The sequence below is a fragment of the Mixophyes fleayi genome, chromosome 8 (genome assembly GCF_038048845.1).
Source record: "Mixophyes fleayi isolate aMixFle1 chromosome 8, aMixFle1.hap1, whole genome shotgun sequence".
NCBI lineage: Eukaryota > Metazoa > Chordata > Amphibia > Anura > Limnodynastidae > Mixophyes > Mixophyes fleayi.
In genome coordinates this window covers 100,051,043-100,062,558 of record NC_134409.1, presented here as the reverse complement: position 1 = coordinate 100,062,558, position 11,516 = coordinate 100,051,043, and the positions used below count along the sequence as shown (strand labels likewise).

The following is an 11,516-nucleotide window of genomic DNA, read 5'->3' as shown; positions in this document are numbered from 1 at the left end:
GGCTATATAATTCTGGTCTCAGCACCGTTCTTTATTGGTTTATTTCTTTATATGTTAGTTATTGCTTATCATGTCTTGCAATATTCTTAGGTGTTACTTTTTAAGCCTCATTTATAGGTGAATATAATTTTGAATAAATAGGTATTTTAAGAATAAGGTTTCAACCAGCACTAGGCTATGCCAGCCTGCAATGGACCAAACCAAAAATATTCTGAGCTCCAAAATAACAGATAATCACAAGAGTGCCCATGAAGCACAAAAGTGGAAGCCTTCACCAGAATCTGATGAGGAAGGAGGTTCAGATGATAAAGAAGAAAGAGAGTCATGGTTGCCAGCAGCTGACTGTCTTAATATTTCTAGAAAGATTAGTTCATCTTTCATATCTCCATTTTCCATTGTCCTTCCATATTTCAAAGTTATCACACCATGCATACCTGCACATCAATGCCAGTTGCCAATGGCTGATTTAGTATTAGTGGCTGATAATTCTTCTGCCTTACCATAGCCAAACACACTTTTTCTGCCACCAGGTACAATTGTTTTATGTATCAATTGATCCCCACACCTATTAGATTGTAAGCTCCTAGGACATGGCCATCTTTACCGTCTGTTTAATGATATTGCATGTAATTTGTTTCTATTAATGTACAGTGCTGTGTAATATGTTGGCAATTTAGAAATAAAGGCTCATAACAATGTTTGTAGCGATCCAAGTAATATATTCTGCTGTACAAGATATTGTGGGCTGTGGATCTTTGTGATCATACAAGTTCCAGATCTTATGTATGTGGGACTGTGACTGAATACAGGTGAAGTGAAAATATAGGTTCCTGACTACATATATGTGCAGGGCGGGCTGGCAAGATGCAGCCCGGGGGGGCGCACAGGCGGGCGCGTCATATGACACGTGATGCGGCCGCGTCATCAATGACGCGGCCGCATCGCGTGTCATGTGACGCGCCCGCCTGTGCGCTGAGGTGGGCGCGTCACATGACATTATTAGCGGCGCCCGTCATGTGATGCGGCCGCCGGTAATAATTAGGTTATAGTGCAGCCGGGGGAGGGGGATGCTGGGTGGCCGGCCGGCCCTAACAATGGATAAACTGAGCGGCCCGGGGGACCAATGCCCCCCTGCCCCCCGGGCCAGCCCGCCCCTGTATATGTGGGACTGTGCCAGACTACAGATGGTGATCAGACAACCTTGATCCGAGTTTACTCAAAACAGATAACATACAAGAAACCCACCAGATGATTTTTACCAGGACATATTTGTTTACTGCTACTTGTTCTACAAGCCTTTACATAAGCTTTAGTAAACAAAGGTAAGCTTGATCACCAAAACTTTGGAAATGTGGCTGAACTGATGCTATTCCTACAGTTACAGTGACTGAGTTACAATTTCTAAGGTTATATAATTATATTGCACTCTATTACATTAAGTTGTTGTGTGATCACTATAGTGGCATACCAATTGGTAATGTGCAAAATACAAACTGGGACTCGGAATGGACAGTTTTGGTGATGTTGCCATTGAAAATGACACGACCCAGTGTGAACATATCAGGGTGTAAATGTATCATAGTCCGGGTTGTACAAGTCGCCGGAAATCGGCGAGATGACAGCTTAAATTTAAAGCGGCGCTGCCTTGTAAAGGGAAGTTTCCCTTTAGAAGGCAGCGCCGCTTTAAATTTAAGCTGTCATCTCGCCGATTTCCGGCGACTTGTACAACCCGGACTATGATACTACTTAAAACACCTGGGGGTAAATGTATTTTTGTTTATTTTCACAGTGCTTTTAATTAATTGTTGCCAAGTTTGGAAATACACTTTAATTCAGTATTATTATAATAATAATAGTCTGTGTTTTTAGAGCACTTATATGTTTTCAACTGATATAGATATTTTGTTATTCTTGTAAATATAAAATGTAGGCTCTCTATAATGTTTATTTACAGAACAGACCTATCTTGTCCCTATTTCCTATATGAATCATTGAACCTGTATGATGTTTACTGCACAGTTTCTTCACAAGTTTTTTCAGTATTTCCTATAAAAGGTCAGAAAAATTGTAAATGTTCTATAAAAACATAGAGATCATAGTGAAACATATAGATATAAACCGATTAGGACGGAATAATTAAAAATGACGCACATATAGCAAAAATACACATATATATAACACAATACCTTATGTGTTAATAAAGAAAGCGCTTGTGTATCTGAGATATAAAAGAGATATTTCTGTAGTTGGACACATTCTTAGTTCACAAATGTAGAAGATGAAGGTTGATAATAGGTGCAGATCCATTTGTCCTTCTCTGGTGCAACTATTTCCAGTTAACAGGTACAACGTAAATGACTTTAGTCAGGTATTGTGAATGTATACAAAACATATTTACACAGTACAGATTTTGTCAAAGGCCATGTTTTTTGTATTATGATCCAACTTTTAATATTTTATATTGCTAAATCCTCTAGTTGATTGGTGGCAGGGTCTTTGGCTTTTTGACATTTGCAGCTCTGAAGTCACCGATCTTCTGGCTGCGATTGTCATATGATGGGTATCTGACACTGTGATTTGTTTCTTGCCTCCGACGTAACACTTTATTGCAGATTGTTAGTAGACTGTTTGAATTCATGTCATAATCTGTCTGCTGACCGATAAGGTAGTTCTTGGGTGCAATGGATGGCAAAGTATTCATTTTTGGATGACTATCCAGTTCTTTATGATAGCCCTGTATAAGACAACATATTATTATATTATAGGACAATTTCAGGCGTAAAAATACCTTCACATAAATGAGTTTAATGAAATTAAAAACAAGGTTTATTGTGCAGCAGTATGGTATATATGAACCTTGTAAGAAGATGTAACGTCTCACATTTACAGATGCTGCGTTTGTTTTAAAACACACGTAAAGTGACTCTGTGTACTCCTGAATTCAAGAAAAAAGAGAAATGAATAATGGATTTACAGAGCACTCCTATCCTATTCAATCTTGATAATAAAAAGTTTATTGGGGTTAATACCTTTATTAATTATATAATATGAAAAAGAACCTATCTCTGAAGCATATTAATATACTCTACTGCCTGACTGCCGTTTGAGAACTTGGTATCTTATACTAACAATGGATATCAATAGGATCATATACTGATAAATATCTACATAGTGATCATCGGCTGCTCCTTAGATTCTGTCACTCACCGGACTGTGAGTGCTTCTTCCCGTATAGTTAGGAACCGTGGCCGTCCTCCATCCTGAGGGTCTGCGCATGCGCAGCCCTTTCTAACCCTTCAGTACCTGTTCCTTTAACTTAATTGGCAGATCAGGCAACACTCCCTATATTAAGCACCTGTGGTCAATACCATGTTGCCTGATCTTGGAGTCTCATTCCCATGAGCCTCTGAAGGTGTTTCCTCGTGTATTCAGCGCTGCTGATTCCTGTGGTTTCCAAACCACTTCTACTCCTGTGGTTTCCAGACCACTTCTACCCCTGTGGTTTCCAGACCACTTCTACTCCTGTGTATCATCGTGACTGTTAGCTGATTCCTATCCGCTGCCTCCGTGCACTACAGTCTTCAAGCCACTTCAACCCTCCTGTGTATCATCGTGACTGTTAGCTGATTCCTATCCGCTGCCTCCGTGCACTACAGTCTACAATCTACTTCAACTCACCTGTGTGCCCTCATGACTGTTAGCTGATTCCTATCCGCTGCCTCCGTGCACTACAGTCTTCAATCTACTTCAACTCGCCTGTGTTTCATCGTGACTGTTTGGCTGATTCCTATCCGCTGCCTCCGTGCGCTTCAGTCTTCAGCTCATCTCATCTCTCCCGTGTTTCCTCGAGACTGCTACAACTGATTCCTATCCGCTACTCTCCGTGCTCAACAGTTCCAGCTCAGCTCTGCTCTCCCGTGTTTCATCGTTGCTGCACCTGCTGGTTGCCATCCGCTACCTCCGTGTATCTGCAGAGTCCTGCTGCTGCTACTTCTCAGTTCTACTCGTTCTACTACAGCTGACCCGCTCTCCATGCTTCTCCGTGTTCCCGCTGGTCTCTACTCGCCAGTCTGCATCGGATCTGCGCTTCACTGTTTTCATCTCATCTAGATCATCGCTACTCTTCAGGGTCCTCCAGGAGTCCAGTCCTACATACTACTGCTTCCTGAGTATTTGTTCCCCTGCTGGTCTACCTACCTGTGCGCTGCACCTACTTGATTACCGCTTCACCCCTCCAGGGACTTCGCATCCTGCCGGCCTCCAGCCGTTCAGGTATCTCTGCACTCCTGTCTGACAGCCTGCTCCTGAACCACGGTATGCATACTTCTCATTGACTGTGCTGGTGTATTGCATATCTTGCTGGACTGAGTTTTTTCTCCTCTGGAGTTTACTATCCGCTGAGACTATTGCCATCATTGACTGTGTTATCTTGTGCCGGATTACCTCAAGTGACTTTCTATTATTGCAGTGCTGTTCAGTCATTAATATATTGTGCATGTTATTGTGGATCAAGTTTAAGGTGCCCGTGTATCTCCTGTATTGCAGTCTCTCCCCGTGCTCCTCCTCACATATATATTCAGTGGTACAACTTGCTAGTGGCAGACCACTGATCCCTGTTTCCTGTGTCACCTGTTCCAGTATCCTCTCACATAGCAGTGGTACAACTTGCTAACGCAGACCACTGACTCCCCGGATACCTCCACGTGGATTCCATTCCTTCACTCAGACAGCGGTACAACTTGCTATCCGCAGACCGCTGACTCTCATCACCTCCTCGTTTCTGTTGGACATTCCTCCTCACTATAGCAGTGGTACAACTTGCTACCGCAGACCACTGACTACCTTCACGTGTCCTTTGTCCATACAGTTCCTCGTGTATTTCTACATCCATATTACCAGTGCTGCTAGTCATAGACTTTCCTGAGCATCTCCATCATCTGCTATTTCCTGTTCCGTGATCACCCTGCTACCAGAGCACCATATTACCATCTATACTGCTCTGGTAAGCCTATCACCTGGTGATCCCTGGGTAAAAACTCCTAGTGCCCGTGACAGATTCCACTTACTGGCTACATATTCCGCGGTTTATATTGTAAACACTATTCTACTTTTTGTTCACATTCTTTCTATTTTTTTATTATATTTCACTTTTATAGACCTAGGGTATATTAATATGCTTCAGAGATAGGTTATTTTTAATATTATATAGTTAATAAAGGTATTAACCCCAATAAACTTTTTATTATCAAGATTGAAGTGGATAGGAGTGCTTTGTAAATACATTATTCTTTTCTCTTTTTCTTCTATACTTATTTATGGGAAGAGCACTCTCTCACCCTAATACTGTTTATGGGGTGGGAATGAGGAATATCCCAACTCTGTGCGGATGATCATCATCATCATCATCATTTATTTATATAGCGCCAACATATTCCGTAGCGCTTTACAATTGGGGACAAACGTAATAAACTAATAAACAAACTGGGTAAAACAGACAAAGAGGTGAGAAGGCCCTGCTCGCAAGCTTACAATCTATGGGACAATGGGAGATTGACACATGAGGTTAAGTATACATTTTGCATCTTGGCCCAGCCAGACTGCAAAGGTAAGGTGACTTATAAGCTAAATGATCCTGTCACACAACAATGTTGGTCCGGGGGTAGTTGTCTTCTGTGAAATTGTGTAACAGGCTAAAGGTAGTGAGGTTAAGATGGTGGTTGAGGAATATTATAAGCTTGTCTGAATAGGTAGGTTTTCAGAGAATGCTTGAAAGTTTGTAGAACAGAGGAGAGTCTTATTGTGCGAGGGAGAGAGTTCCATAGAGTGGGTGCAGCCCGAAAAAAGTCCTGTAACCGGGAATGGGAGGATGTAATGAGGGTGGATGAGAGACGCAGATCTTTTGCAGAACGGAGTTGCCGAGTTGGGAGATATTTTGAGACAAGAGAGGAGATGTATGTTGGTGCAGCTTTGTTGATGGCCTTGTAGGTTAGTAAAAGTATTTTATATTGGATTCGGTAGAAGACAGGCAGCCAGTGTAGAGACATACAGAGTAATTCAACAGAGGAATAGCTATTTGCAAGGAAAATCAGTCTTGCCAAAGCATGCAAAATAGATTTTAGGGGTTTGAGTCTGTTTTTGGGAAGACCAGTAAGGAGGGAATTGCAATAGTCAATGCGGGAGATGATTAGTGCATGAATTAAGGTTTTAGCAGTGTCTTGTGTGAGATATGTGCGGATTCTGGAAATGTTCTTTAGATGTATGTAACATGATTTAGATATAGAGTCAATGCGGGGAACAAAGGATAGGCGTGAATCAAGGATTACACCTAGGCAGCGAGCTTGTGGGGTGGGATTTATGGTCATGTTATCAACAGAGATAGAAATGTCAGGTATGCTCTTGTTGGCGGGTGGGAATATTATTAACTCTGTTTTAGAAAGATTACGTTTGAGTTGACGAGAGGACATCCAAGATGAAATGGCAGAAAGACAGTCAGTTACACGGGATAACACAGATGTCGAGATATCAGGAGAGGATAGATAGATTTGGGTATCATCCGCATAGAGATGATACTGAAAGCCAAAGGAACTTATTAGATTTCCAAGAGAAGCGGTATAGATAGAGAACAGCAGAGGACCTAGCACCGAGCCTTGTGGTACTCCAACTGATAGGGGAAGCGGAGCAGAGGTGGCTCCAGAGAAATTAACAGTGAAAGAGCGATTAGAGAGGTAAGATGAGAACCAGGATAGAACTGTGTCTTGAAGACCTAGGGATTGCAGCGTTTGTATGAGAAGAGAGTGGTCAACGGTGTCAAATGCAGCCGAGAGATCAAGGAGAATTAGGAGAGAGTAATGGCATTCAGTCTTAGCAGTGATCAGATCATTAACAACCTTGGTCAGCGCAGTCTCTGTGGAGTGTTGAGAACGAAAGCCAGACTGAAGAGGATCCAACAGGTTGTTTGCGGAAAGAAAGCGTGTGAGGCGAGTGTAGGCAAGTCTCTCTAGAAGCTTGGAGGGGCAAGGGAGCTGAGAGATGGGACGGTAATTTGAGAGAGAGTTTGGGTCGGAGTTTTGTTTTTTTAGAATAGGAGTAATCACTGCATGCTTGTATAGTGATGGAAAGATGCCAGTAGAGAGTGAGAGATTACAGATTTGAGTTAGAGGTGAAATGAGCACAGAAGACAGGGATCTACCAATTTGCGAGGGAATAGGATCAAGAGGACAGGAGGTAGAGTAGGAAGATAAGAAGAGCGTAGAAATTTCCTCTTCATTTGTGGGGTCAAATGAAGAAAGGGTGTCAGAGGGTAGTGGGAAGGAAATGAGCTGATGGCTTGTTGAGGAAGAGGATACCATTTCTAGTCTGATCTTGTCAATCTTGTCCTTGAAGTAGGAAGCAAGATCCTGAGCACTGATAGTAGATGGAGGGTTCGGGGTGGGAGGATTGAGAAGATGATTAAATTTATTGAAAAGGCGTTTGGGGTTAGAAGCCTGAGCATAGATAAGAGATTGAAAGTATGTTTGTTTTGCAGTGTCCAGAGCATTTCGATAGGAGTGGTAGACAGAAGTATATGTGAAGAAGTCATTAGAGCTTCGAGATTTACGCCAGTGACGTTCTGCTTTACGGGACAGTTTTTGAAGATTTCGTGTTGCTTTGGTGTGCCACGGTTGACATCGAAGTCGACGTGTAGTATGAAGTGTCGCTGGAGCCACTTGATCAAGGGCCGTTGCTAAGGTTAGGTGAAAATGAGGTACTGCCATCTCAGGGGATGAGAATGTAGAGATAGGGGAGAGAAGGTGTTGGAGAGAGGTGGAAAATTGTTGAAGATTAATAGAATTAAGATTTCTACGAGTATGAGGAGGCTTGGTTGAGTTAGACAGTAGAGAGGTTAGAGCAGTGGGGGTGAGAGTGTAGCTGATAAGGTGATGATCCGAGAGGGGGAAGGGTGTATTAATAAAATTAGAAACTGAGCATAGTCTAGAGAAAACAAGATCAAGGCAGTGGCCATCCTTATGAGTAGATGATTCAATCCACTGGAAGAGGTCAAGTGAGGATGTTAGAGAGAGTAGTTTGGAAGCAGCTTTGGAAGGTGGGTTATCAATGGGGATGTTGAAGTCACCCATGATGATGGTGGGGATGTCTGAAGATAAGAAGTGAGGGAGCCATGCAGAGAAATCCTCAATAAATTGTTGGTGTGCTCCAGGGGGACGATAGATCACCGCAACACGTAGGGAGAATGGATTAAAAATGCGAATAGCATGTACTTCAAAAGATGTGAACGTGAGTGATGGGACATTTGGTAGAACTGTGTATGTGCACTGTGGGGAGAGAAGTAGTCCAACCCCACCTCCTTGTCTGCCTTCAGGTCTGGAGGTGTGGGTGAGATGGAGGCCACCATGTGAAAGTGCTGCAGGTGAGGCAGTGTCTGATTGCATGAGCCATGTTTCTGTTATTGCCAGAAGGTTGAGGTTTTTTGAGAGGAAGAGATCATGAACGGAGGTAAGTTTGTTACAAACAGAGCGTGCATTCCAAAGGGCACATTTAAAGGACTTGGGAAGAGAGGGGAGACAGGTGATGTGTTTGAGGTTTGCTATAGAACGGTAGTGCTCAGATGTATGTGTGTGTGAGGAGTGTGGGGGACCTGGATTAGGTGATATATCACCAGCTAATAGAAGCAGAGTGAGCGAAAGATAGGCAAGGGGATTGTAAGATGTGTGGCCTTTTATTTTCTGGCGACAGGTGGAGGCTGTACTTGTTAGAGATAATAAATAAGATAACAGTTCATGGGTGTTAAATAGAGGTGAGTGGAGTAATGCAGGTGCAATATGAACAAATTGGTGTGTTGGTGGAGGGGTGAAAGATGACACAGTCCTAAAGATCATGCCATGAAATGAGACTAAGAAAAGCAATTTGTGAAACATTGTGATAAAAGGGGTAAAAGCAAAAAGCAAGGGTATTTTAAGAATTACCTCTTAGCAGTCTTCCATATAAATAGACAAGTAGTGCAGAAATAGGCTGTGGCAGATGCAGCTTATTGCTGGGAGTAAAATCAAGTCAAATGTAGTCCAATGTTTGGCCAACTGTGTTGTCTAACTGTGCATTTTCGTCCACTTTGTGAGAAAATCCCACTTAGTGTAGAAATCACACACGTCTAACCCCACATACGTCTCCCCATAGAATGATGTAATTTCTCTATGTATACTCTAGAATTCAACAAGGAACGTATCTGAAGACACTGCAGGATACGTCAAATGCCTATGTGGATAATACATTCTCAAAGGAGAGCACAGAAAAAAACCCCTATTGAATTAATGTCACCCGTTAAAAATAAAAGTATTAATGACAGAACATATATATATATATATATATATATATATATATAAAATCCCCCCCAACACCACCACTAAATTCATTCATTCGGACGATTTTAATGTCTACTGAATATAAAATACATTTTTACAGTTACCCTTGACTGCAAACACATGTTATAGCATGCATACGACACTGTCATGACTAGTACTCTGCACTTAGACTAGCCCTGTAGCTGGAGCAAGAGATATGGCAGAAAAAGAAGTAACTTTGAGATGCTTAAAGCTTGAGTCTGACATGGCTGCGTGCACTCGAGTTTGGCACGTCCTTACTGTACATCGACGATGGGCACTTGCCCGGTCCCCTCCCTGCTCCCGCCAAGAATTTGTAGGCTGTAGTAAGTATATGAAGATGCATTGAATGTTGCTGCATTTAGTTGCATATGACCCAGTTCTGGGCATGCACAGAGTCATTTTACATATGATACGCACAAAGTCAGTAGATAAGTGCCTTGATGAATCAGGCTCAGTATGTATCCCGGAGAATATACCTAGAATATGTAAAATTATTAAATAATTTTTTTGATATTATAATAGTATGAAAATTGTAAGAAAATTAAGCCAAATGCAGTGATTTTCAGTGACAGCAAGATCAACATTCTCAACTTTTCATTCTATCATTATTGTGCGCTTTCTGGTAAGTGATAGTTATGATTTTGTTTTTATTTCTGGTGCATTTTACCCCATTTTTAGTAAAACATAGTTAAATCAAATTCTTTCATTAAAGGCTGCTGTGTTCATTAAAGCATTAGAAATGGTCGTCTAAAGTGTATGTTATCTACACACCAGTGTCCAAAACTTATTTATTTGGAGTGCAGCCTGGCTGTTATCACATTCAGATTTCTATATATTTGCAAGTCTACCTGGATGTTAAAGCATGGAGTTACTTGGGAACATACAGGTCTCTGGAGAAGCCTGCACTTTTCCTTAGATGATCCAATTCTCACACCTGGTTTACTAGAGGCACAAAGTCGGTCAATCTCTAAGCTTAGGTCAATGTAAGCTGAATCTGGAGTCTGTAACGCAAACACACAGTTAATAACTTAATAAAAAGATTATTCAGCAGAAGTCTAGATTAGACCTTCACTGTTTGTCCTTGACATTATAACCTCCAACTCTACCATCTTGCTTTCTGTCTTCCATATTAGTGAACATCTGAGTGCACCTGAGTACACTCACCATCTTAGTGACTATAGGGACATTTAATATACTTGCTCAGGGTAAATTAATGTGCTGTTGAGGTCAGACCTAGCATTATGCATCACATAATATAATACAACATTGTTATCACTCCCTTGTAACTATATTGTTAACCCTTGATTGCTTGCCTCCTAACTTTTCTCCCATTTAACTTAAGCCAACAAAGTCCCTGTACATTCAGGGACTCATGCAGAGTTGAGTGTAAGCCTATCTGCTTAGTGCTTACTGCACATGCCAAAAAGAAGATGTATGCCTGCATCCGTAAGAAGATTTGGTACTTGCGCCTCCTTATGGCTGGAGAGGCAGAACAGGTGAGAGAAGGGACATGCAAATGCAGACTGAGTACAGTAAGGACATGTTGGTGTATTTAGTGAATGGTGCAGGCCTGCACAGAGACATAAATAGGTCTGTCTGTAGCAGTATTACTTACTAGTGCCTCATGGTTGATGATGATGATGGTTACCAGCTAGGTTGCGAGGTGCTTCTGATTGGATGATTTGATATTCACCTCTGAAGCTGATAAGTTCTTTTTTCATTCTTATATTAAATGAGCTTTTGGGGGCGTATTTTAGAATTATTTTATTTATTATTTATTTTATTTTTGCTACTTTTATCCGTACAGGTGAAGGAAGATTATAGCTGCTTTATTATAGAAGGGATTTTTTTTATTTAAATAAACCTAATTGAGAATTAACTTTGCACTATCAGAACAACACTGACCTGGCTCTGCTGTACTGAGAGCTTCTACTAGAAGTTTTATATAACTTATGGACCTTCTCCAGTTCCCTTCCATTGTTAGATCCCAAATTGAATGTACTTTATATTGTGCTCAAATGCAAAAACACAATTTTGCATGTCAGGTGAAGATATTTAAATTGTGTGGGTGGCTGTGCAGTAACCTTACCATGTAATGTGTCTTTCTATCTACCAGTATCATGGCTCTGCCAATTACGC

The 11,516-nt window shown here is 41.4% G+C and overlaps 1 long non-coding RNA gene across 1 annotated transcript; it reads right to left on the bottom strand.

Annotated features, from left to right (window-relative positions):
• Window positions 1-2,219: 2,219 nt before the first annotated feature.
• LOC142100148 (uncharacterized) lies at window positions 2,220-10,692 on the bottom strand. Its single transcript, XR_012678739.1, has 2 exons — window positions 10,226-10,692; window positions 2,220-2,734 (listed from the first exon to the last, which is right to left on the bottom strand). It is a non-coding gene; the product is annotated as an uncharacterized LOC142100148 (long non-coding RNA).
• Window positions 10,693-11,516: the final 824 nt, after the last annotated feature.